The sequence below is a fragment of the Pteropus medius genome, unplaced genomic scaffold (assembly GCF_902729225.1).
Source record: "Pteropus medius unplaced genomic scaffold, Ma_sr-lr_union100, whole genome shotgun sequence".
Classification (NCBI taxonomy): Eukaryota; Metazoa; Chordata; class Mammalia; order Chiroptera; family Pteropodidae; genus Pteropus; species Pteropus medius.
Genome location: NW_024345479.1, coordinates 4,320,055 through 4,326,444, shown reverse-complemented (window position 1 = coordinate 4,326,444; position 6,390 = coordinate 4,320,055). Strand labels below are relative to the sequence as shown.

General features: G+C 41.1%; 1 pseudogene; it reads left to right on the top strand.

The window, feature by feature from the left end:
* The first annotated feature begins 684 nt into the window (after nt 1-684).
* On the top strand, nt 685-803 carry LOC120611364 (uncharacterized; annotated as a pseudogene).
* Nucleotides 804-6,390: the final 5,587 nt, after the last annotated feature.

Sequence of the window (6,390 nt, the reverse complement as noted above, 5' to 3'; positions counted from 1 at the left end):
TCAGCAAGATTCTTATTCTCAGTGAGTGTGGCCAGTGATCCTCAGCACTTCTTTTATTTTTTCAAATTAATTAATTTTTAAATTACAGTTGACATACACTATTATATTATTAGTTTCAACATAGTGATTCAACATTTATATAACTTCAGTGATCGCTGTGATAAGTCTAGTAACCATCAGCTACATACAAAGTTATTACGATATTATTGATTATATTCCTTATGCTCTACATTATTCTCAGCACTTATTGGCAAAGCCCTTGAGCAGTTGAGTGTCCCCATCCCTACCATGTTAGCCCATGTTTTGCTTCTGACCACTTCAGGCTCTGTGCTGAAATTCAAAAAGTGTCTAGAATTAAAAGCCAAAAAGCCATAAAAGGCATCTTACTTTATCCTGCCTGCATCAAAGCTCAAAACACTTTTCTAGATATGAGACTTTTAATCCTCTTGGTGATCCTCTAATCACAGAGAAAATAGGGAATGAAGGAGGAGATAATTGCAGTAATCCCCTCTTATCCACAAGGGATATGTTCCAAGACCCCCAGTGGATGCCTGAAACTACGGATAGCACTGAACCCTATATGTACTGTTTTTTCATATACATACCTATGATAAAGTTTAATTTATAAATTAGGCACAGTAAGAGATTAACAACAACTAATGATAAAATAGAATAATTATAACAGTCTATGGCCATGCTACCCTGAACAAGCCCGATCCTGTCTGATCTTGGAAGCTAAGCAGCGTCGGGCCTGGTTAGTACTTGGATGGGAGACCACCTAGGAAGACCAAGTGCTGTAGGTGTAAAAAATTTAAAAAATAAGGGATTGTAAGCTGACAAGTTCCTTGCAATCTGTGAGGTCAACCAAGGGTTGCCTCATCTAAAAAAAAGAAAAATAATTATTATAACAATATACTGTAATAAAAGTTATATGAATGTGGTCTCTCAAAGTATCTTATTGTACTGTACTCACCCTTCTTGTGATAATGTGAGATGATAAAATGCCTATGAGAAGAGATGAAGCGAGTTGAATGACAGGCACTGTGATGTAGCATTAGGCTACTATTAACCTTCTGATGATAAGTTACAAAGAAGATTATCTGCTTCGGTTGATCCTGGATCATTGAGCATTGACAATGTCAATGGATGGATGTCAGGAGCAGATGATGTTGATTGCTGGGGAAATTTAATATTTTCGGATTTCAGTTGACCACGGAAAGCAAAATCACAAATGATAGAGGACCTATGTATTTGGCTTCTTAGTATATACTATGTCAAATAGGTAAAACTGAAAGCAAGGCTATAAATAGGCCTCTTTCTTACCTCCACATCTCCCTCCCCCACATCCACTTCATACTTTTCCAGGAGCTATCCACTGGAAGCCTTCAGAGGGATGCTTTTAGTAGGGGAATGAGAACCAAAAGATACAAAAGGGAAAGGGTTTAAGGAAAACCTATTATTTGGAGGAAGGGAAGGAAGTCACAGGCAAACACTGTAGGAGAGCTCTTCAATGCCATACGTATTCCTGCAGACTGAAAGAAGAGTTTAGGCTGTGAAGGTGAGGATGAAAAAACTTGGCTGAAACTTGAAACATGTTCTCCTATTGTTCTTAATAAAATAATTCTTTCCTCCCATTTACAAGAACACCTATATTAATTCAGCCTTGCAAAAGAAAGCACTAAATATTTCTACCTTTCTGCAATATCCCTAGGGGCAAGAAGAGTAGTCAACTTGTATAGTTGTTCAGAAGCAGAAATGAGACATGGTGCCTCTTTACATTTTCCAAATAACCTTTGGGTGTGCAGGTAGCCATCCTAGTGCTCATTCCCTCCCCCTGGTGGCCAATAAACGTCATTTTCATGCTGTCTAACCAGGATTTGGTTGGTAGCCTCTCTCAGGCTTTGAAGCCAAGATCAAAAACTCTATTCTAAAATGTAAGGAAATGTCAGGTTTTTTTCACTGTCTTAACTGTCCCTATTTGGAAAGGTGAACTGAATGTGTCTTGTGTCATTAAGAAAAACTGGAGATGGTATTTGCCATGTTTGCTACATTGGTAGCCCAACACAATCTTCTTTTTAAAATGCCCCAAAGCATTTAATCCATATTGCCTGCCCACTAACCTAGCATAATGAAAAAATATGTTGAGAGGCAGGAAACCGGGGCTTCTGTCTTGGCTCCACTAACTTGCTCCCCGGCTTTGTGTAAGTTAAAACCTCTGAAAAGCAAACAGGTTGAACAAGACACTCTCCAAGGTCCTCTCAGCTGTAATATTCAGGAATTCCAAAAGTGCTTAGAAAATATTCTAATTACACCACAAATAAGAGCCCTGGTACAGTGTGGATGTTGTTGAAAAGAAGGGAAAGAAACAGTGAAAATAAAGACAAAGTAGAAATTATAGAGCTGTTCCCAAGTTATAGCAAATTTGAGAGATCCAAGCCCTTGTTGGAGGTGGGAATTTAGAAGCAGTTGGCTTTAAGGAAAATGATGTGGGGTCAACTGATTCTTAAGGGACGAAAGTCACCAAGACTGCTGCTGGCAGCTAGGAGATCAGTTGTTTCACTTTATGGTCATGCCATTTATGGGTGATCAGTAGAGAGGGAAAGGCAATGGGTGGAATGTGGAGGAGAGACAGGCTGTGGGGTCAGACATACATGGCTTTTAATCCCAGCTCTGCCCCTTACCTTACCCTCTCCATGCCTTCGTCTTCTCATCTGTAATACACTGAAAATAATGTCCGTGATATGATATTATAAGGATGAGACTGTGTATATAAAATGCTTTCCTAAAATGCCTGTTACTTGTCAAGGAGGTTGTAAATAGTAGCTACTTCCATAAATGAATGAAACTAAGTGTTTTAAGTGTCTACTATATGAAAAGACCCAAGGTTGATGTTTTAAAATTTTTATGTATTTCATGCTCACAGCAATGCTCCTATTATGCAGATGAGGAAAATGAATCTTAGAAAGGCAAACGGTTCATGCATTTATTCATTCTTCCAGTCAGTTCCAGAAGCATATGAATCTCTGCTATGTGCCAGACACCATGGCAGGAGCTGAGAATTCACAGACATGTTCTCTCCTATCAGGGAGTTTAGACCAGGGCCTCAAAGCTGATAACGATAGATAGCATTTGGTGAGATCTACTATGTGTCAGGCACTGTTCTAAACACATTGTATTGACTCAGGTGAATGAATTCATTTAATTCCCATAACTGGGACAAACCATTTTACAGATGAGGAAATTAAGGCAAAAATAGTCACATGTGACAATGATGTCTGCCATCTTGCACCTGTCTCAGATGCCATCCAAGTGGCTCTCGTGTCACAGGAGCCTAGAATATAGAGAAAGACAGGCAAGAATCCCATCCTGAACCAGTTTCTTTAAAAGCACATGGGCTCAGTTCCTTGCTGTGTGTGCCTGAGGCCCTCTCTTGCAAGAGGAATTTGACCCTTTTTTTGTTGTTATTGTTGTTCTTCTCTTTGACACAGGCAAATATAAGCAGCCATGACTTGTTCTTACTACTTGGGCAAGGACTCAAAAAAGGGCAAAGACAACCTGCAACTCCAGAGGCCAAATTCAGGGTCAGTTTTCTCTCCTAGGTTAAAATTAACCTTTAGGTAAACGGGGCCACTCCTCCTCCAGGGCTTGGTAAACAGGAGCCTTTGCGGAGAGCTGGGGGAGTGGAGCTGGCTGTTTACCTGGAAGAAAGGAAGCAACCCAAGGTCAAGATTTCATGTACTTTAGCTGTCTTGGACTTTGCCAAGAATGTGCCTGTTTTCTGGGAAAACCCACCCTCAAGGCCCAAGTTTCATGGGTTAGTTAGTTGCATTGAGCACGACTCTTTCTCCCCCTGCTCAAGTGTCACCATAAAGAGATTTGGGTATAAGTGGCAGCCCTCTTTAGCAAGAGAGAGAAACAAGTGGCAGTCCTCAGCTGACTCACTACTTGTGCCTCCCTCTTGCAAGTGGTTGTGAGCATTCAGTGAGAGGGTGTATGTGACAATTCTTTGAAAAGCCTGAAGAACTATACCCACATAAGGGCTTATCATTAAATGATTCATAGGTAACCTCTAAGTGAGAGGGTCCCCCCAGTTTTGTTTTGGAAAAAGGGGAGAAAGAGGTAGAAGCATGTAGTAATGTTAAAGACATGGCTATAAGGTATAAAAGTTGTCTAGAATTAACAAGTTTGGGTACAAAGGGGAGGGGAAGTGATTCCCAAGAGATTGTGTGACTCTGGTGAGCCTGCTATAATTACATATTGCTGGTGGTAGTCACAACTGTTAGAATTCCACTGGGAAACAATGTGGTGATATAAATCAATCAATCAATCAATCAATCAATCAATAAAATTAGAACCCACATAGTTTTCATATTTATTAACCTAGTAATCTGGTTCTGGATAGAAATCTTAAGAAAATAATCCTAAAGAAGTAAGAGGCCTTCTGTCCATGAAAGTGCATTGTAGAGCTATTTGTATAATAGCAAAATTGGAAGCAACTTACATTGTCAACAATAGGGCAATGGTTGGTTACACTCAGATACATTCCTTCAAAGAGATATTATTACACAACCATTCAAAACTAGAAATATGTAAACTTTGTCACAACCCAAAGGACGTTTATGATATGATGTTAAGTGGGTGAAAAGCAGACACAAAATTCTTTATATTGTGATGACAATTATAAAAGAATAATCATGCTTAGAAATTAAGAATAAAAGAGATTACACAAAAGGACCAAAGTTGCCATGTTAGGATAGAAAAGCTGAAGATAATTTCCCCGCCTACCCTTTCCTATGCTTCCTTTAATGTTATACTATAGTATTTCAATAGTAATGATACATTTGAATAAATTAGAATAAAGATATTATTAATATCATTTTAAAAAGCCCAAGAGTTTGTGAGGAAAGAAGAGGTAGTAAGTAGCAAGAGGACGGTAGGCCTCAAAAGAAAGGGATTGAAATGGTGGAGAGGGTTGGCAGGGTTTGGGAGGTGAAGTTATGGGGGGAGAGCACCGGAAAACTGGTTCTATGGTCATTTAAGCCGTGGATGTGAAGGGGCTCTAACTCAATTAATTGGGCCTGGGCAGTTCTGAGTTACCCAGAGACGAACTAAGTATATTCCTAAGGACTAGTGAAGCAGGGGCATTAAAAATCATTCGATATTTGAAATTTCAAGTAAACATCTAAGAAGCCATCATGGGGATGGAGGGATGAGAACTTAACTGGACTTCCTTATAAGTGTTTTATGATTTGGTCTTGTTTTCACTTTGAATCAGATAGTCGGGGAGCCACAATAGCCTTTTCTGTGGGAGGGGGCTCTGAAGGTCTGCACTGGGCCCTGGGCTTGAATCTTGTTCAGTTAGCTGCAAGTCAGCCCTGCACTCTCTGAGCGCCAGTTGCTTTCACTCTCAGGCCAGCAGATTGCATGCAGGAGATTCGGTGCAGTGCCGAAACAGTTAACAGATCTCAAAGCATCTCATCTGAACCCACTGAGACTAACTCCCTTAGCTAGGAAGGCTTAGGGCTTGTTTCTGAGGCTGTCTCCAGACACTCACTCACTTTAATAATAAGATTGTTTACCAGGTGGTGCCATGCATAGTGTCTCAGCCTGCTCCTGAAAACCCCTGGTGAGATAAATCAAGGCCAGGGTTGGCCAAGTGAGTCCCCGAGGTCATAGTCAATGGCAAAAGGTGTAATCAGCTCCCTCCCAGAGCCTGCCCCAACCTTGGAGGTGAGGTGGCATTTTATTAACTGCAACCTGTTGCCTAGTGTGAGCTCAGGTGGACCACCCCCATGAGAAAGGGAGGGGGTCCCCCTGCAGGTGGATCCAAGTAACTGCCGCTTACTCTGCCGTCTTTCTAGTGGGGGCCAGTATTTCCCCAGAGTCTCCTCCCAGTCCCGGGAGATGCACCAGCGCCTGCCTTTGGAAGGGGAGGAAGGGACAGAGTCAGAAGAGAGGGAGAACAGTTCTGTAGAAGATCTGAAAGAAATCGTCACCCTGGCTTTTGTGAAAGAGAACACGGAGGCTCAAAAAGGATTTCAGAATGCCCAGCAGCAAGGCAAGAAGAGAAAGAAAAGGAGGTTAGGACTAAAAGATGGGGAATGGGGATTCACGTTGGTTAAGAGCAAGAGGGACCTGGGAGGAAAGGGACCTTGGCTGCTAATGACGGAGGGGGGAAGGAGAAACTGTGATGAGACCACTTTTTGGTTCATATAAAAAGAACCCACTTTTGATGATCTGTTTTATAGAATCAAATAATGGTGTGTGTGATCTAAAACTACACCTTGCCCTAATCTTCATGCTGTGTTTAGAATGTCATTTCTTTTTTTTTAAATTGTGTGTGACGGCTTAGGTTTCGTGCAGCCCCCCCTGGGATGAGATGTTTTGTAT